Source organism: Parus major, chromosome 7 (genome assembly GCF_001522545.3).
Source record: "Parus major isolate Abel chromosome 7, Parus_major1.1, whole genome shotgun sequence".
Taxonomy (NCBI): Eukaryota; Metazoa; Chordata; class Aves; order Passeriformes; family Paridae; genus Parus; species Parus major.
In genome coordinates, this window is record NC_031776.1 from 34,213,077 (window position 1) to 34,234,078 (window position 21,002).

Genomic DNA, 21,002 nt, shown 5'->3' on the forward strand with positions numbered 1-21,002 from the left:
CTTTGATAAGGTGAGCTGCCTGATAAGATAAGGTGGATGGCCACTTTTCAAAAGCAAACATGCACAGAGCTCAGAGCTTTCACCCAGGAGCTGTGCTGGATCTGATCAGCATAAGGAAATGTCTACTCGCTCCGAAATAGCTTCCTGAAATCAATTTGTTCCTTTTCAGTTTTAATTATAAAATACCACTCGCTAGAGAGAGATTTATTCACTCAAGAGGGTGCAACGTTGGAGAGGGATGTGCAAAAGGTGCTCATCGCTGTAGTCTCAGCAATTAGGGTGCAAGTCTCAGTTTAACTAGGACACTGTGGGTATCTACCTCCTGGTGTGTCACCTCCAAGCAATCCCATCCAAGGGACATCCTGCAAATGGAAAAGATCAGGAAATATCTCAGAGGAGGAGGCTCTCATTGGTCTGGTATGATTATCCTGAGTGCCAGTGACCAGAGACATGCGTGCCAACAAAAAGCTCCACTGGGGGCAAAATCTGTGTTGTGACCCTATGATGTTTCCTGACATCTCTACCAGGTCCTCTCCGTAGGTGACCCCACTGTGACAATCCTGGCTGGCCCGTCGGTTGTGGGCAAGGATAAGGGAAGCAACGTGGGCAGTGTCTGCACCACAGAAATCTCTTAAAATGTCATTTGTCGGGGGAGAGGAAAACAAAATTGTTGCGAGAGCAACAGAAGCTGCGAAGTCCAAAATGGGAGCTCTACTAAAGCCTTTAACGCACTAGGAAATTTATGAAAACATGAATAAAAGGTAACTTATTCAGTGTCAGCCTTACATATTTATAGTTTAAAAATTAGTCAAAGTTTATGTCCCGAGGTTGCACCTACAGGAAGCCAGATGTGTGCCTTCTGCATGTGACCTAAGACAGGCCTGAAGCAACAACTAGATAATTTCTCGCTCATACTCCACACCGTCGATCGCGGCGGCTTTCTGAGGTGAGAGAATCTGACAGCACTAACTCTCCAGGGCAGAACTTTCCAGTCAAGTGGATCAACGGACTGAAAATCTCTTATGAATAGTCATTAGGCCTTCATTACAAACCCCTCACAACCCAGTTCTCTTTTCGCAACCAAATGCCTTTTGTCATCTTCACAAGGTGCATCATTTAATTACCAATTGATTTCTTTATATATGACAACATGTCAGATAGCAAAATACAGTGTATCTCCCTTAGGGGGAGAAGTCTGTTAACTATCAGCATGCCAGATTACTGAATTTAGCTGGAAGACAGCTATTCCCTCCACTGCGCCTTTATTTTAACTTGCTTTCCAGTTTTCCAGAGAAGCAACGCGGGGAAGAGGCAAAGGCAAGGAGCAGCGCAAGGAGGGATTATTCCCCCCCCATTCTGTCAAGAAATTAAAGCTGACTTCCAGCGTTTCTCACTCTGTTTTTAGGCAGGGGCACCCCATGCACGCACACATGTACGTTGGCATTGGCGGCTGTGTGCACACACAGAGCTGGGCTCAAACACGTCAAACAATTGTTCTCATTATCCCAGGAATTTACCCAGCTTCTGACTTTGCTAGCACGCTGAATCTTCCCCTTCACAACTGCAGCCTGATAATCAAGCCAGTACTGTATTAATAAGCTGAATAATAAGGGAATTTCAGAAATGTACAGGACTATTATACCGTAACAATAAAACCTCAAACTGAGTAAACCAGAGCAGTGCTGAAGGTAGGCGTCGGGAAAGAATGAAACCAGTGTTGCAGTAATGCACTCCATTGTATGGCAGTGTAAATGCCTGCTTCTTTCATACACAGAAGCTACATTACATGAGTCCGAAATGTTCTCAGAGCATCACTGTGCCTGGTTGTGATAGAACCTGGCACCAGCAAGCACTGAAAGCTGACATTATACTGTAGGATGTGCTGCAGGTGTGCAGGCCTGCGAACGTGCTCTAATTACATATTTTCCTGCAGAGCAACAATTAAGGTCGCCAAAATAATTGCCAGTTTCTTAATCCCTCTCTAACAAGACTGACATAAGGAATGGTTTATTTTTCTCTGGTTATTTTGAAAGGGTTCTCAAGATTTTGGGGTTTTTTTTCTAGCGCGCTGCATAAAACTAATTCTTATGTTCAAATGTGTGATTATAGCCATTGTTGCTGCTGGGATGGGTTTTTTTAAGGCCAAACATTTTCTGAATTCTAGAGTACAACTAAAATAATGAAGAAATGCTGATTGTATAACCTGGTGTGCTGTTTCAACATTTTCCCTGCAAGAAAGTACTTCCTTTCCCTTTCTGCATGCATTTGCTCTGTGTTTTGGGGCTCTTTTTCAAGACTACAAGCTCCAGGTCAGTGCTCAAAGCCCTCCACAGTGGCATTAGGACTGCACTATTCCAGTCAGGCAGCCAGAGAACTACAGAGTCCTCTCTGTGTCCAGAGTTCAATAAAGAATCACCTTTATTTTCATTACAACTGGCCTTATCTACTGTGGGAGACATTACAGAGGCTTCTTTCTCAGCGGCGTCAAGCACTCGACTTCAAACAATTGAAACAATTGTAGTACATGAGACAGAAAGGAGATGTCTGGTGCATCTATTTGCAAAGCTGAGGCATTTAACAGCAACCATTATACATTGTAGTTATATATAGCTCTCTTGTAGACCTTGGGAATAGTGGCCAGTATGAGTCAAACCCAGAGCTGGGATCAACAGCCGCAAGTCAACTGATTTTCATCAAGAAGCACCGAGTGATACGAGCCAGGAGCCCTCCATCCCTTCCCTCTGACTCTTACAGAGCTGGAAACTGTTGGATAAAGCTGTGTTCTCAGCCTCCACACAGAGACCTTCTCCTCTTGTAAGGCCCTAGAGCTTCAGGCTCACCTCAAGCCTTGGCTCTCATCTTGACTGAAGAGGTACCTTGGCACACCTAACCTTTGAGGTGACTTCTGCAGGACCTGGGTCAGACCCACCCAGTGTTTCTGAATAAAGCCTCTGGAAGGTATTTTACATAGTAACACAAGGACATTTGTATTCAGTCATGTTAAGAAAAACCTCCACTCCTCGGTTAAGCCAAAGGTTAATAGTCTGCTCTTAATTATATTTTTAAATAGTAGAACTTCTTTCCAACATTCTGACAGAGCCTGCTGTCCCTGCTCTACCTATGAGCAGATCCTACTGATGTCAGAATGAGTATTGCTTATGTCAGGATTAAATTTATCTGAGCAACCCCAAAGATCAAACAAAAAATGCCACACAGCCCCAGTCAAAGGATGTCCAGAGGTATGCCAGGGAGATTGGCTTGACATGCAAAATCACATTCAAACATCTAAGAATATTAGCATTAATGAACCAGGCAAGACACCCTTTGATAATTGTTGGCAATCTGAAAACTTTGCTCTGAGGATATTAAAAGTAAACTGTTATCATCTGATTGCCAGTTTTAATCCCACTGATAGAAGCTGCCACAACCTGTCAGCATTAAATACATAACAAGGGGGTTATGAATATAAATTCCTGCTGGGGAGCGTAGGTAGATGTCCACCTTTGCAAAGGGCATTACACGTTCACAGACTGCAGAAGTGATACTAATATCACAGACTCCTACTAAGTTACTAGTTTTACTGCTAACTCCACTACTCACTTTCTAAATTTGTCCCTCTTTCCTACACTTCTCTTGAAGTCTTCCTTCAACAGAGATGAGCTAATCAGTTGCTTAGACACCCGTCCTCATAAAGCTGTTCACATCTTTTTATGCTTCACCTGCAAAAGCCACAACAGTGGTACCGTGGTACAGGAAAATATATTTTCCCTCATTGTACTTATTATTTTGCAATGGTCATTGATTCACTCTGCAAGTGAGTAAACAAAGGAAATTTAAACTTTAATGGATATTAAATTATTTGCAAATGAATCGTTTGCTCTTCTCAAAAGGGACAAATGCATTTTGTTCACTTGAAACCAACTTAGAGAGAGCTGCATGGGAATGATTAAACTCAAAGCTCAGCGTCATCTACAACCAGGTTAAAATTTTCAGACCTGGTCATTTTACTAATGCTGTAACATTAGAAACATAGAGGGGGGTTCTCCAAGGAGTATAACTTCACTTGTAGGCACCAAATCTTCAGTCTCCAGCATATTTGCCACACTGGGAGATGGTGCTGTAGGTACCTGATTGGGGTTCCAGGTTGGAAAACAGTGATTTTAATGGGCCCATAGCCTGCAGGGACTGCAGACACTGGGAAAGGTCAGAGCAGGAGGCAGATTGGAGCCAAAACATGACTGTAAGACAGGGCCAAGTCTCACTGGTTTTATTCACGTGAGAATTGCAGTGATTTCAGCAAGGAGGGCATGGCCCTGTTTACATGAAAATGCTTTGAAAGGAAATATTTTAGGTTTTGATCAAAACCTCATTTACATTCTTACAAAGAAACTGCGAAGAGTTATAAATGAGCTGTAGAGTATATTATAAAACACATTTTAAAAGTAACACATGCTCAGAGATGGATAACATTAAAATAAAAGTAGGTGCAATATCCAAGATGAACATTTCTCATGAGCAGAGATCACGCGAGAAAGCATTCCACAGGCATAACTTTGCAGATAATCAAAGCCAAGTATTAATACATTTGTATCAGTCCACCTTCCAAACAATATTTCAGTAGATTTCCTTTCACACAGTGATATTTGTAATAAATGTTCTGCCTTTGTTTTAAAGTCAGTCCGTAGAAAGATGACATCAGCTTAGCAAACAATAAAGTGCCTGTAATATTGTCTCCAGAGGGCTGTTACATTTACTTTGTAGCAGTAAAATTCAATTTTCAAAAAACACTATATGAATGATGTTAGGTTATTAACCCTATCACCACCGTAAAACATCATCATTGTGTGCAGAATGTAGGTCACTATCTAGAAGCTAGAAGTTGCTTTTTGTTAAATAATCCATTTAAGCTGCTTTTCTTTCCTATAGCTTGGGTTGTGTCCCTTCCCTTTGAAAAAAACAAACCAAAAAACAGTCTCATTTTTAATCTCAAGGCTCTGAGTAAGCGTCCTTATTACACATCTCATTTTAAGGTGTTCTTCCTTTGTTACTTTCAGATTTGGCCGCACACTTTTGAAGAGCGACTCTCTGTGAATTCTTGTTATTCAGAGCTGCTCTCAAAGAGAGGGGGGGGGGAAAAAAGTGTATCAGATCAGCCTACGCCTGTGGTGACTCTCACAAGTTTCAGTTCAAGGAAAGAGAAGAAAATCAGCAGCTACAAATTCTGACTCATTTTGAAATTTCAGCGCGATTCAGAAGCGACTGTCCTGATTTGGGGACCGAGTGCTCAGCCCCTGCTCCGAGCTCCCGGCTGAACCTGGTTTTCCTGAGCTAGCTCCAGGGGAAAGAAAGATCAGCAAGAAAACTGTCCACAAGCCAACCCGTCACATGGCTCCCTATAAAGAGGATTTGCATACCTGACACAGCTATGGAAATATTCCCCACCCTGGAAGGGGCGAGAGAGAAGGACTAATAGTGCCCCACTATCAGGATGTAAGGGGTTAACTAGTTAAACTTCTACAACCCCCCACAGTAACTTTCCAAAAGCTGACAATAAGTAAAAGAAGTGCTGGTTATCCATTTTTTAAAGGGATGGGATTGGTTTTAGAAGAAAGGGAAAGAGGATCAAACACCTCAGAGCAACAAAAGGTTGTGTCAGAGGGCCCTCAATCACAAACCTCCTTCAACAAGAGATATTCCAACCTTCCAGAGCAGTTACCCAGGCAGCACGGCTAAAAAGTTCCCTGACATGAAAAGAACAAAAACAGAAGGGACAGAGGTAGTTATTGTTATGCACACTCCTCTTTTTTTTTTTTTTTTTTTCTGGGCCTTTTTTTTCTCCCCCACAAAACTTTTTGCATAAGCTGTTCGGGGGAGAAGTAATAGTGCTGCTTATTGAAAAGAAATCCCCCCTCTTTGCATCTCCTACCTCCTAGGTTGGGAGGTATGGCCCAGCAGATTCTCAGCCAGGAACACCTGATGAATGGGGAAGGTCAGCTCCATGAATGCTTCAAAAGAGGCATCCGAAATTAATAAACATAATTATAATGTCTCCTGGTTTTCATCGCCCCTGAACACATATTTGATTTTTTTTTTTTTTCTTCTTCTTCCAGAGAAGTTGTGTGCACACAAAGAATGTAAATTATTTGCGTTTGCAGTGTCAGGTCTTGGAGGTATCTTAACAGCATGTAAGAATTTTCCACTTATATGTAAATTATTAACAAGTCAGAGTTTTCATTTGTTTTATCTCCTGATGTGCAATCTAAATAAATAAATGGCACACTTTACAGTGTTCACCACCCACTTCTCTGCTCTTTCAAAAACATACTTTATATATGCTACCTCTGCTTGAACAGGATGGTGGATCATTCTCTCTTTCATCATTTATCTTTGTCTCAGTGCTTCTGAGGGGTTGAGGTTGTTGTTTTTTTGCTAAAACAAATTTACCTCTAGTACTTCATCAAGTTTTCCTGTGTAATATCGCTAAGTAAACAACACAGTGGTTTATTCATAAAATATTCATATTTCAAAATGTTCCTTCCCAACCACCCCTCCTGGGTTTACCTATGTTTACAAATATGTAAGCCTTGTTAATATGCCTTGTCTGGGGAATGGTGAGTAGTGACCCTCCTTGAGGCACAGCTCTTGCTGAAGAAGTGTATTATTTCAGCTGGGAGAACAGCAAAGCTCCAGGATGAGACTGATTGATTAAGACCAGATGGATGGCCACACATAGGTGTGACAAAAATAGAAACACATTGCAAACATTCCTGGCATTGTCCTCCTGTGGTCCGGGAGGTGGATGGACCCAGTGGTACCTTATCTACCTCCTGATGGGCTCCAGAATTGAAGAATGTTAATGAAAGCTAGCTCTGCCTCGCCTGCCTTACAGTGACACTTATTTCAATGAATCAAGCTTAAAATTGCGTCTTGTAAGTAAACTCTGTGTTTCCCCCCTACACTCTGATCGAAAAATGACAGCTGGCATGCCACTGGAAAGCATTCGCACGCGTTTCCCTGAAATTAATTCGAAGTAAGGAGCTCAGAAAGAAAGAAAGAGAAGGAAAGAGAAAGAAAACAAACAGAGCGTACCACATCCTCTCCTTAAAATTAAACTTTCAGAAACCACATAAAGGAGTAAGTGCAAAATGAATGACCTCTGGTTGGAGAATAATGTTTCATTGAAACCCTCTCAACTTTTATGTTTATTGGCCATAAACTGACCAACCCTCTCCGCAAGGCTGTGGTTGTTCTTCACAGAAATGCCGAACCAAGGGCCTGAATCCCACTCACCTTACTGAAGTGAGGGGTCTCAAGAAAAAGGGGGAGTCAATTAGCAGGATCTGTTTCAGTGTGGCCATGCACTCCTCAGAGATGCTGTCCCTGCCTGGCCATATCCACCCTCTACCTTTCATCACAGCACAGATGTATTTTTCACGCTAAGGAAAATTCCATTAACTAAACCTTCCTTTTCACGTGGAAAGAGCCAGGATCTGTGGGATGGAGGTGGGAAGCAGTGCAAGACCAGGCTCCCAGGGCCACCTCACTTCTGTCCCTTCACCTATGGCACACCACAAATGGGTTGTGTGGCAAGCTCCAGGCATCATCCCCGACACCAAGACACATTTAAAATCACAGGAGTATCCCAAGCCTCTGCCTGGCACAAACCTTTTCCCATGGCACAGCGTGGAGCCTGGTGACAGCCATGGACAGAGATGGGAGAAACCAGACCCTGAGGTTTTCTGTCCCTCTCCTTAAAACTCCAGTTGAGCCCCAGCGTGAGCTTTTCGCTCCCGCTCCCCTCGCATGGGCCTGAACCGATTACCTACTTGTTATAAATCTTCTCAGGTTTCACAGGCACACATTTGCCGGTAGGTTCCCAACCCGCGTTTCGGGACGTCGGGGCTCACAGAGACACATTCTCACACATGCAAAAGCCCTATGATGGATCAGGGGCTCCTCCATTCACCCCTCCACTTTAAGCAAAACCGTTCCTAATATACCTTTTCATACGTGAAGCATAATGAATGTACCTTTTCTTATGCATGTACAATACTGTACTTTCACCCACTGGCAAAGAAGTTCGCTAAATTACTAAGAGCGTTTAAAGAGGTGGCATTCATTGTAATATACAAAGGAATTTAAAGCACATTTACAAATGAATCGGCAGGCACGCCAACAGGAAAAACAAGTTTAAATGTAAAATTAAAAAAAAAAACCCAAAAAATAAAATTGAGGATTGCTTGAAATTATTATTATGATATGAAAATGTTTGTCCATTCTGCAGGCTGAAAACTACTTAATTTCTCTTCATCTGCAATTCAGGTGACGGTGGTTTTAAAGAAATATTCTTTTCCTTGGTTTCCTTCCCCCCTCCCCAGCTGAGTAATAAAACATAGACTGATTTAAATAAGAATCATTATGCTCAGAAGGCCTCCTCTGGCTGGAAGACTTTTGTTCCACATGTCCCATAATCTCACTCCCACATGGCTGCCATAAGGTTGATGCTGAAATCAAACTCTACTATAGAATTTGCTTTTAGACGCAAAATATGTATATCAGTTTGGGGAAAGGAGTCCTATAATTTAGGTAATGGGAGAAATATACTTGATAGAAACCTCTTGACTTTGCTGCTCCGTTCTCTGTGTTTTCCCCCTCATCCAGGTTGCTATTAGCATATGAAAAATAAAATGCTTTTAATTTTATCCATTTCTGGCCATATCTGTCACACACACAAGCAAGATAGCAGTTAGGTTTCAACTTATCTTTTCTTTACCACCTCAGCAGCAGGTTTAAAATAGATCACGCTCTTCTAGTTATTTGCAGCCAAGGTGTGTGTAACTCCCTTCCTGAGCAAAACCTGATAAAGGAGAAGCAAGCCACCCCACGGGAGGTGGTTTGCTCCCAACTCAACCCCAAAAGTCTCTATCGCAGCATCTCACAGCTCTGGTTTCTTTTGACAAGTACAAGTCAGGGCAGTTCTCACCCATAACTCGGGTCACAACGTGGCGAGGCTGGAAGTTATGGCCCTATTTTTAAAGCACTTTCTATGTGCTGTTTATCTGTTTCCTTAAAACTCCCACTTCCACCCCTGCCCTATGGACGGAGCGCACGCGGCAGCGCGGCTCCCACGCGCCCTTTTCCAAGACAAGGCAACTTTGTTTTACACCCAGAGACACCTCCCAGCCAAACCCCATCCCCAAATTCTTCTCAGGCACACGTGACATGAGGCGATCCATGGCAGAGCCCAGGGAAAGCTCCCAGCAATATGCAATCCATTTTCACACATGCTATGGATCTCATGGCGTCAGTCATACGGTCACTGCACACACAAAATGTTTAAAGCCCATTTCTGCTACTTTTTAAGTAAATTAAAAACTCCCATTGCCTCCCAGGCAATTAGGCTGAGGCCCTAGGACTGGCTTAAAGTGGTGAGGCGCTGAGAGTTTGTGTTTAGTGGTATCTGGCCTGGGAATATCTGTGGCTTGGTAAAATTTTGCACACACACTCTCCAACTTAGCTTTTTGGGACATGTTGGGGAAATGGCTATTTTTGCATGAATGTAAGAAAAAAAAAAAAAGCATGAAATTATTCTCCGTTTTAATGAAAGGGTGGTTTTGCTTGACAAAACATATGTCTCTTATTAACAGCATTAATAGAAATAGGCCTGCTTTCAAACTTGCAATGAAACGTGACAAAACCCAGGGCTGGGCTCTCAGCTGAGCTTCAGGCACCTTTGCAACCCAGAGCAGGCCTGCCTAACAAAACCCATCTCTTGTGAAAAAAACACTCTGAGCATCCCACTAAATAGCTGCAAGGCCGAGGGCTATACCAGGAGCTCATTTTGCAGGATGCTTTCTCCAGCTGGGAAATTCAGGAGATCCTCCTTGCATGACACAGCAGCCAGAGTTTAGGTATTTATGACCTGCCCATGTGGTTTTGGGTTTTTTCCTTGGATCAGCCTAAAGGAGCCATGGGAATGGATTTTGCCAGTGGTGCCCACTCATCTACAGGGGTTAATAATAGCCAGGCAGCTCCAACCTCCTGGCTGGCATCAGGAGGACCCATGGGTGTGAAATACTCCAGGAGAAAACTCTGGAAGAGTCCAGACCAGTTTAGAGAACAACAGCCTCCCCTGCTAGAAGTTATAACTCAAGAAATAAAGGGCACCTTACACTAATCAGGCAGATTAAGCTGATGAGCAAAGCACCTGAAACAACTTTTCCTCCCTGCCTCGCCTGAAAAGGAAAGAACTCTCCTAAGTAAATAAACCAGCACAGTCCCTTCTCATTTTGACCATTTCTCACAATTTTACTCAAATGCCAGGCAGACAGAAGGCTTAACCCTGACAACACTTAAGTGAAAACTCTCAGGTTTGTTTTTTTTTTTACTTGTCTGACTTCTTTATTAAAGGCTTTCTGGCAGTGAGTGGGTGTCAGAGGTGCAGTATTTCACAGATCTGTGGGGCATTGCCTCACTTTGCTCTGTATCAAGATATTAAAAGTTCCTCTTATTATAGAAAGCATGAAGAAAGATGACCAATTCCAACTAAACCAACAGTCTCTGGGTATATTTATTTTATGATGATGGCAATGAAGTAGCCCCTTATATATTTTCTATTGTCTTCAATAAAGACAGACTTTAATCACAAACTGACATATGAAACCTGCCTATTGGCCTATTGATATTTCTTTTGCACTGAGCAAGAAGCCAATAACCTATTTTAAATATAACTTTTAAAAATGACATTACCTAAGAAAAAGCTAGCAGTATTCCTGATAAAATATATTGTAGTGGGGCTGAAAAGTGCATGCAAAGCAAGCTGCATTATTAGAATGTTTAAATATTAATTATACCGCTGTGTAGTAAAGATGATCAACTGTGAGTGTCAACTAATTTTCTAAAAGCTGCAATGTTGGATGTCGTCTAAACTTCTATTGTTAAGCTAAAACTAAAAGCCCAGCAAGTTTAGTCTACTGGAGTGTGTTTATTTTTATTGGTTTCTGCATAATTTTTTTTAATGTAAACCAACTTTAACCCCTTTACTGTAATCTCTGCCAGTGGAACTCCAATAGCACATCATAAAATTCCTATAATTCTTCAAAGCAATGTAGCTGGAAAAGAAGAAAAAAAAAAAAAACAACAAAAAACTATGGGCACTTTGCAACAAACGCCAACTATGAGATTCAGCCAATTAAATTTAACTCTTGCAAGCTCATTTTGCTGGCAATATATGTGTAGATGTAGGCTTAGCCTGCCCTCCCACAGCCAATTTTGTTGGGAGCAACTCCCAGGCAGGCTGCTCGGGGCTGGGCTGGCTCTATTGTGTGAAAAATCCCGCTCAGGTGGTACCTAGAGCTTGTAGGGGAGGGAGGCTGAGCGGACAGATGGGGAGGCAGATGTACAATGCTACATAAAAGTAGGAAGACTTATATTATCTTCTGTGAATGCCTTAAGTGACTGAGCACAGGCAGCAGGCGGAGGGGTGCCGGGGTGGGGAACGAAGAGTTAACCAAAAAATGACTGTCATTTCTCTCCCTCCTAGCAGCTATTGCTCCCTCAGACTTTCAAGAGGAGCCATAAGACTCGAGCGAGAGAATCACTTTGAGATTCTTCTGCGAAGACAAAGAAATAGTGTGCGCCGAGGCTGGTAGGCTTCCTTCCGTCACTCATGGATGCTCTGCCAGGATTTCCCACCTGAGACAGATTGCGAGGCATGTTCGAACCACTCATGCAGGAGAAGCAATACACAAGTTCAGTGTAAAGCCACTTTAAAAGCTCATCGGGTGCATACTTTACTTGTACAAAATACCTTATTCATGATGGAGCAGTGAGGGCCTAGGTAATTACTTGAATCAAGGTGGCCTCAGAAGTGTTTAAATCTACAAGGACACTTAGAGCATGAATAATGCAAAATAATTTGCATCTAAATTTTTTAAGTGTTCTTTATTCAAAAACTAAAATGCAGTTCCGATTAAAGTTTGATGAGTGAAAGCTGAGCACTTCATACCCACTGTGAAACGTCTCCTATTTGTGGAAATTATTTCAGACAGTGGTAAAGGGACAAAAGAGATCAAAAAAAAAAAAAAAAAGTTGGTGATTAATCTGCATTTCTTTTAAGCCTTCCTTATTCCATGATGTTTGGTGAGTAGGAAGTTAATTTCCGAACTTGCTGGTCTGATACCATCTACATTTCACCCCTTTAAAGCAGCCCCATCGAAAGCACAGCTCTAATTATTAACCAAACAAAATAACTATTCTTTTGCCTCCGATGATAGCGCGGAGCCACTCGTGGCTCTGAAATTTGTCCAGTATCTCTTAGTGCAATTAATCTCGCTTCTGTCCCCGTCAACCTCTTTGGAAAAGCCTTACGTGCAAAAATACCCTGGCTGCCTCTCACTCTGTGCTTATAGGGCACGGGCTTGCATTTCTTCACTTGGAGCGTGTTGCATCCCTTTCTTTTGAATTTGCCATTGACAGCATAAACTGCCGCGTATATCATCGGTTCAGCACTTTATTATATCGTCTCCAGTCCTATTTTAGAACGTGTTGAGCAACCCCCATAAAAATTGTTAAAGAGGAAGGAGTGAACAAGACAAATGTTGTGTAATGCGCTTGCTGAAAATTATGCTTTTCTCTGCCTGGGCTGGAGGCAGAGGAGAAAAAGGGAGAGGGGAAGCATGTCAGAAACAGCCGCTTTCGCGTGCAGACGTCAGTGATCCTGTTGTTAAATGTGCTTAATTCACAATTATGTTTGCAACCCTCCAACCTGCCCGTCTCACTGGCGGGAAGGCACCGAGAGAAGAGACATTCAAAGTTGGAGAGTTCTCAGATCCCCGGAGATTTCTACAGGAAGATCTGCATGGATCTGCTCCCCAGTTTGTTCCTGCCCTCTACACCCAACATCTTGCCGCGATACGAGAGCAAGCCCTGGGAGCAAGAGGGATGTTTTTTTCCAGCTGCTAAAACCTCAGGTCAGGAAATCCGCTGGGATCCAACAGGTTAGGCAGGGAGCAAAGTTTTAAACGCCGGCTCACTGCGAGCTGCTAAACTTTAAAGGCCCCTTTGCAAAGTAAAATCATTTTCCTTCTGCAGCCCTTATAAAGAATAAAGACTTCCAATTTATTACCGGCTCGAAAGCTGGCTGCCACTTTATTGGACTTTCAGATGAGTGTGCTCGCCACGCTTTCTTAGGGAGAGGATCTGCTACGTTTTTCTTGGATTTGGAACAATGCGAACATTTTTTTAACTCATTGAACAAAGATTTCCCCAGCAACAGACCCCCTGCTCAGCAGGTCACCTATCTTTGCGACAGTTTTTCTTTTCCCACGCTAACCCTAGGGCTCATTTGCATAAGGTCTCTGTTGTGACAATTAGTTTCAGGTGAGCTGATTTCTATGAGGTTTGCCCAAGACGATACACAAGCTCTGGGCCTCCCTGATCCTGGCCCTAATTGCGACTGACTGGCACCAGACACAATCACCCTCTTGATTCAGCAAATTGTCCTGCAAGTAGCTTGTTGTGACCCTGCAACGCACAAATCATATCATGTCAGCCTGGCATAGTAAACAGTGAATAAAGAAAATTCAAAAAAAAAAAAAAAAGGTTTCATAATAGCTCCTCCATCTTCTAGCCCCAGTGGACAAGATGAATACAAATTAAAGCTATATCATATCTGTGTGCTGGTGGAAGAGGTGTCTCTGCCCTAACAACTCTGGGGAGTTTTTTAGGGGTTATTTTTAATTTGCTGTGGGGAAAAAAAAAAAATCATACATTGATTCTGTCACCTGGGGAGAAATTCCCCAGGTAGCACAGTGGGGTCACTGTAAATACTTCCTAGGTTGTTGTGGGAATAAGCACCTCAGAAGTTATATGGTACATATGCCATATTCACATTAGTTGTGCTCCCAGACCCTCCACTCAAGGAAAATACAAATGCAAAAGGCCGCCTGACTTTTGGGAAGTCGGGACAGAACTTTTCCCAAAGAGCCCAGGGAGGATTGCGGGGTGCAGGGAGACCTCACCTCACTTCCCCACGGCTGGCAGTCCCTCCTCCCACCACAGCACTGCCTTGGGCTCAGCCCTGCCTGCTTTGGAGCAGTGATAACCCTGTGGATTGGGTATTGGCTTGTCAGGCTGGGCAAACACAGGGCCTCTGAGGTGGGCAGGGAAAAGGAACAGCTAATAAATCCACGGGGAAAAAGGCAAAGTTAAGGAGGCTGGAGGAACACCTTTAACTGCCACAGTAATGATAACACTTGGTCAGGACGAAGAACTGTCCTTATCTGTGAATAACTCCCTTTTCCTCAGTTTGACTCACGGTTTTCATGTTATTTTTTGGTGTGATGCTCAATTCTTTCCTACCAGAGTAGCTCCGGCTGTGACCTCCGCCCCGTGAGTGTGAGTCAGGAGAGATTCCCTCCCCACCTTATATATTGCTTTTTTTTTTTTTAAAGTGAAGACTAATTTGCAAAATATTATTCACCATAGAGACAAAAGCTGCTCCCCTGCTATAAGTGGGATATGAAGGGTAAACTCAAATCCAGACAGGTATATTGAGTCCCTGACTTCAGAGAGAGACCACGAGGGTAGGATTAGACCCCTCAGATATATTCTGTGATGATTATTATGTCAATTAGATTAGGCTATTAGTTTTGGACTACTTTTAATCTCCTGGGGAAATCTGTATTTACATTTGGGTTGGGGTTTTTTTTTCCCCTGATGCAAATTGCTTCCCCAAATAAATAGTTATGTTAAAAATCCTAGTAAAAAAACTCTCAAAATCCTTCACTGGCCATGGCTGGCAGCCAGTGTGAGAGGTCAGCCTGCCAGCCCCAACAGTTTGCAGCTGCAGTCGAGGTAACTATATAGGCAAAAGTGCATCTGACACAGTGCATTTCTGTTAATCTGCAGTCTTATCAACTGATACAGGCAAAAAGTATTAATTGTTTATGTGCATACACAGATAAAAGTGAGAATGAAAGAAAAATAATCCCTCAGCTGAGAGCACCAAGTTTTAGCCCGGAAAAAAACTTCAGGGTGGGAGACCTAATTCTTCTTTACTGGTACAATTACATTGATTTAAAAGTCACTAAATCTTCTGATATTCCCGTGATCTCAGGAGTTGTTTATGACCTGGGTTCTGTCCCAAGCATGCCTGTATGGCCTGAATAATGTGGGGGAAGTGGGGATAACCCCTCCCTGAAGGCAGGGAGGCCACAGTCCCACCCTGGGCTCCCCAGCCTCACACTCTGTACATTGGCACGACATTTAGGTTGCATTTGGACACAGAAACAGGACTGGCAGCACTCTTGGAGCAGGACACAAGGTCAACCTCAGACACAAGGTCAGCTTCTTCCACTGGTGTGCACCATCCTGGTGGGAAGCCCTGAGTCCTTCCTGATCCCTCCCACTCAGAAAGGTGCACAAGAGAGGGACACTCAAAGTTCTGCCTGCCATGAACATCTCCATGGACAGCTGCAAAGCTCCCAACACTCTTGTCACCGTACAAACCCTGCCAGGCTTGGGCTGAGTTGTACAAACCCATTGTGTCCAGCCCCAAGGAGTGTTACCAGCGCTCAGTCACAGCAGTGGCAGGGCCAGGTGGTCACCCAGCACTTGCCATTGGGCCAGGGCTTGGCTGTGGATGCACAGCAAGAGACCTCACACACCTCACTTTCCCCATTTTTAACGTGTGTCCCATTTGCATTGCATCCTGTGTCCCTGCTGACGCTTTTATCCCTCTCTTGTGACACAAACCATGCTTTTACACCAAAGGCAACACGGCGAGCTGATTTTGCACTTTAACCTTCAGCAATTCTGATTCTAATGCAAGGCAAAACTTTTGGATTTTTAAGTAAATAAACAGTTGATTCTGACAAAAAATGACTATTCCCTGAGGGGACATTTTTGTGAAACTGCGCCAGGTACAAAAAAAAATGTATATTTTTTGGCTTGGTCATGAAACTGTCAAAACACAACTCTAACATGTTTTGCTGCATATGTAATTTTTTTCCCACAGCTCTTTCCGAGCAATGCTTGATTCTGAATTCTTTCTGCACCCAGCATTTGCAAGGAAATTGATAGATGCACAAGCGATTCAGGCTAAATTTCTAAGTGAGTGAAATAGAACAGCCAGGAAAAAGAAGGGGGAGAAAAGCAAGACAAAGCCAGACAAACTTTGTTAAACTCTCTAAATAAATTATGTTTTTGAGATAAAATTCACCCTCAAGATAAAGCTTTGGTGAGATTTAAGCAGGGAGAAGGTTGACTGCTGGCCCTGGGCACATGGGCTAAGTTTCACCTTCTGTGCTCATGTAACTTCATTTAATTTTATTTTTAACTACTCTCCCTCTCTCTTGCTCTCCCTCATATATAGAAATATGTTTGTATACATAAGTATCAAAGTATCTTGATCATAGTTGTGATTACAAACTTCACTTTTACTAAAAACTGCTATGGCACTGTCCTTTAAAATAATAATATATTTTCCCAAGTGCCTTCACTGTTTCATCCCAGCAACTGAAACAGAGACAATCCTTTGTATGCTGAAATGTATAATTATCATGTAGCCAAAAGGGAGGGTGTAATTTCCACATCTGATTACAAGGGAAGAGTGTAAGTGAAGCTGCCTTGGTAAACTTACACTTGTTTACAGAGAGCAATACCTTTGATATTAAAAACTCCAAACATGTAAAATGCTGGAAAAAATCAAGATTGTCACACACCAAAGCTAAACATCATCAACAACAACAAACCCTAAGCACTTTTTTTGGCATAGTTACAAATGAAAAGTCAGTTCTTCTGCACCTGGACTGTTCTCCTCACTTGAGATGTTTGTTAAGAGACTTAAAAATTGCTTTTGCTCAGTGTGCTCTACTTGTCATGTGGAAGGTTAAGAAGCTGAAGATCCAGCTTTATTTTAAAAAAAAAAAAAAGGTGGGGGGAACTTCCAAATGCTTCTGCTGTTTATAGCTCTACTTGGGGAGTTTAAACTAGAGAAATGCTTTTCATATTTTACTCCATCTTCACAGAATTTACTTCTCCTAAATGCGACTGCATTTGCTTTCAAGTTTTTATTTTTCTTTTTTTTTTTTATAACACATGAACTGTCTCCTGTTTATTTCTTCTTATCTTTCTTTCTGTGCTGATTTACCTCCCATTAAATGAGCTTCTGCTCATGTGAAATTATTTTTTGGCCACATAGGACAAGATGGTATCAGGGAAAGGAAGAACTGTTAGAGAAAATATCACTTACCAAGGAGATTAAAGATAAGCAGAAAGATCACACTACAGGTAGAGGGAAAAACTACTAAAAAAACAAGAAAGATATCAGAAACTGTTTAAAATTATATGAAAGTATAATTGTTAAAGAGTTGCTTCTGTATTTTTAGAAATCATTAAAAACTCTGTGCAAGCATTGGATGTCAAAGTATGATAATCTCAGGCTTTCACTAACCGAGAAAAAGGAGGGGAATGAGAAGGAAAACCAAATTATTTTTAGTATGTGGAAAACTCAGCTTTTTGTTAGAGTATGAAACAAATCATATAATTAACATGTACAACACCCATCAACAAGACTCCGATAAGATCCTACTTTCTAAAGCTTGTCTTTTTTTTTCCTGCCCTAAAATCAAGTTCCTGATCCCATATCCTTGCTCTGAACATCATATCCACGGGAAAAACAGCTACCACAACAACTAAAACATATGAAAAATAAAATGTAACCCAGTAATAACAGCCATTCCACTTGAGGATGCATGTAGTTACTTTAAAAGTGGTTTTGTCTTGTGCAGAAAGACATGAATGCAAGGGCTACCAAAAGCAATTTAATACCAGGTGGGGGTTGACATTAATCTTTCATGACAATAATATTGTGGTGTTACAGGAGGGCAAAAACAAATACCCTCTTGCACGTAGAACCACTTCCCTAAGAGTCTGGGCCTGTCTTAAAAACGCACGTATAGAATTGATGTATGGCCCCAAATTCCTAATGAATATGATTATTAAACAGTCTCCACTCGTGCAAGTAATCGGGCCTGTCCTCCTTCTGCTACCCTTAGGTGTGATCCAAGCTTTCTCTGCGAGCAGTGCAGGAATGCTGCTGGAATGGGCCAGGTTTGGTGAGCCCAGGCTGTTTTCTGCAGGACACAGAGCCAAATTCTGCCTGTGGCTGAGAGCAGTGCCATGAAAGCCACCGGGGCTGCAGAGGGGTGGATGGTGTGCCTGAGCAGCTTCTGAGCAGCATTAGTGTACTTAAAACAACAAATTAATGTCTGTGGAACGCTAATCAATGTTTGGTGCACTCCACATTTTTCACTGAGTTGTTAGAGTACATTTGCTTATATTTTGCACTATTTTAATTTAGCCATATTGATCAAACTGAACACTCAATAAGACCCTAGGCACCTTAGCCTTATTAAAATTAGTCAACTTGAAGTAAGTGAGCGGAGGAAGTAATGGAAACTATTCAGAGATTTAAATACAGTGCAGCCCACTTAAATAAATACCTGTTAATGAAATAAATCTGTATATGCACATATTTCCTCAGAAACAAATTATTAAGGGGGCTCTTTAGAAGAATAAGACTCAAACATATTCCTTAGTTTAAAATAGAAATATTTCTGTGTACATTTGTGTTTGCTGTGTTAAACTTGGGGAGTCCATGCTGACCTTTCCCATCAAAGCAGTTATCATTCTTTAGAGTCTTACAGTGTCAAAATTGATAAAAATACCCCTAAATAACCTGTAAGTAAACACTGCTGTGGGGTTTTGGTAGCTCTCCCAAATGAGTTTATCCCAGGAAGAGCAGAACTCAGCTGGGCCGTCACCCAGACAAGTATATCTGGGCAGCTGCAGAAGTAAAATAAAAGCCATTTAGCATGCAGTGGAAAAAATAAAAGTCATACAGCCTAGTCTTTACAAATAATACTTCTTTGTCTTCAGAAAGTCGTATTTTTTTTAAGCAGGGGTTGAGAAGCAAGATTACAGCACCAACTCCAAGGCTTGGCTTGAGCAGGGGTTCGCAGTACAGCTCCTTTTGGCACATCTCTGGAGCTCAAAATATTGTTTTTGAAAACATTGCTGTTTTTCAACAAAAATAGGAGATTAGACAACATCTTTAGCTGATTAATCCTCTCTGCTCTCTGAGGGGGTGACCTATGATAGTGTATTATTTTAGCCAGGGGAAAAAATTCCACCACGCAGCAAACTCTTCCTGCAGTACCTACAAATGAATTGAGCTAAAAAGTGGGTAGAGGATCTGTGGCGGTTTCCTGGCCTCCTTGCCTTAAGAGCTGCCTTTAGAGGGCTTTGTATACTCTTTTTTTTTTTCCCCTAGTCCAATAAAAGATATTAGCTCTTTTCCTTAAGCAAAAATCCCTCTCATGAATCAGGCCCTACACTTGCAACTAGTGTGATATTGCTGGCCAGGTTTCACCCCAGTAAAATTCTAATCTATACTTTGTCTTGCAGAATTAAGAAGAAAATGCATATCAGCAGAATCTCCTCTCTACTTTATTTCATTTATAAATTACGAGAATGATGCTATTATATATTATTAATTTCTGCTGTTCTCCAACTCGGCTGCAGCAGTGAGCTGCGGATGTTGGAACGGTGTAATTATGTTCTAGTAGGGCAGCCATCCGTTTCCTTTCAAAAATTTACAGGATTCTTAATCATGCTGCTCATTTGGGTGCGCAGTAGCGAGGATGGCGAAACACAAACAGGGCACGTTCGTTTACACAGGAACACCTGCTTAGCATGATAGCAGATGTCAGTCAGCAAGCAGAACACAAAAGAAAAATATCAACAACAGCAAACTAGAAGCATTTTTAACTCGGTACGGAGATCTCTTGTCTGGAGGAAGCCAAAGGAAGGGGATGCGCCTTTGCAGGTCAAAGCAGAGGCGCGGCGATGATTTGGAAAGTCTCAACCAATGCTCCCCAGGGACTGGGTCAACAAATCCAAGACAAACTGTCCACTGGATGATGGGATATTTAACAATTTCTCCTTCTAGAGGGCCACTTTTGCCAGCTTGATGCTAAGCATCTTGCAAGGGTCATCATAAATATATGGAATATTTGAGAACTACAGCGAAGTACTTGAGAGGAGTAAAATCCACAGTACTACTGCTCTGTGTGTGAGGATCTGCCAGCATCCCCACTGCAACCACTTATTCTCAAGGCTTTAACTTTAAATGTTTCATCCCGGGCTGCCTCTGCTCTCCCACCTCAAATTGAGAGCGTTTCTGTTTTTTGCATATTTTATGAAATAAAAAGACATCAGCAGAGGAGCAAAAGTTCAGTGATTTTGGGCTCTCCCGTGCAGCGCTCCAGCCCGGGAGTGGCCGCACCTCTCCCAGGGAGGTGTCGCGAGCGCGGAGCCCGAGCCGAGCTGTCGCAGGCAGGTATTATTAATCCCCCTCCGTGGCATAGGCAGTAACTACTCTTCCCCAGGATTGTTAGTATTCAGAGCAAGTCAACTTGCGTGGGTCCGTGCATTAAGGGCTCCCTAAGTATGCATTGACTTGATACCCAGTAATGGCTTCTAAGGAGCCGTTATGTAGTGCCGTGTCAATGATCCATGCATTGAGGACTCCCTAAGTACGCATTGACACGATAGACCGGAACGGCTCCGAAGAAGCCGTTACGGTCTATCATGCCAATGATCTGCGGATATTGGCAGTGCCTCCCACACTTCTGCAGAGACTGTAAAAGTCTCTGAAGAAGCTGTTATGATGATCTCAGTGGAAGGACCATCAATCAGGTTGATGGCAGGGTTGCATTTTGCCATTTTTCCACCCTATCCTATGTTGGGAGGCCTTGTTCTGCTTCTAGAGTTATATTTGAAGAACAGACAAAATGTAAATGCTACCCACCCACAGAGTGGCTCTGGGACTGTGCAGAGGTAACCAGGATTGTAATATGACCTCTGGTTTTATTAGTTTTTTGTTTTAAGTTCCAGCTGTTTCCAGCTGCGACGCCTTGACCAAGTCCCTTCAACTC

General features: G+C 42.4%; 1 protein-coding gene and 2 long non-coding RNA genes across 4 annotated transcripts in view; 1 reads left to right on the forward strand and 2 right to left on the reverse strand.

The window, feature by feature from the left end:
• LOC117244721 lies at positions 1-6,291 on the forward strand. Its single transcript, XR_004498314.1, has 2 exons — positions 1-761; positions 5,055-6,291. It is a non-coding gene; the product is annotated as an uncharacterized LOC117244721 (long non-coding RNA).
• Positions 1-21,002, reverse strand: part of ZEB2 (zinc finger E-box binding homeobox 2) — a 114,734-nt gene that overhangs the window by 68,981 nt on the left and 24,751 nt on the right. The window lies entirely within an intron of this gene.
• Positions 5,802-21,002, reverse strand: part of LOC117244722 — a 25,437-nt gene continuing 10,236 nt past the window's right edge. Inside the window, exon 2 of the long non-coding RNA XR_004498315.1 lies at positions 5,802-19,749. This is a non-coding gene — a long non-coding RNA (uncharacterized LOC117244722). The remainder of the gene's footprint in view (positions 19,750-21,002) is intronic.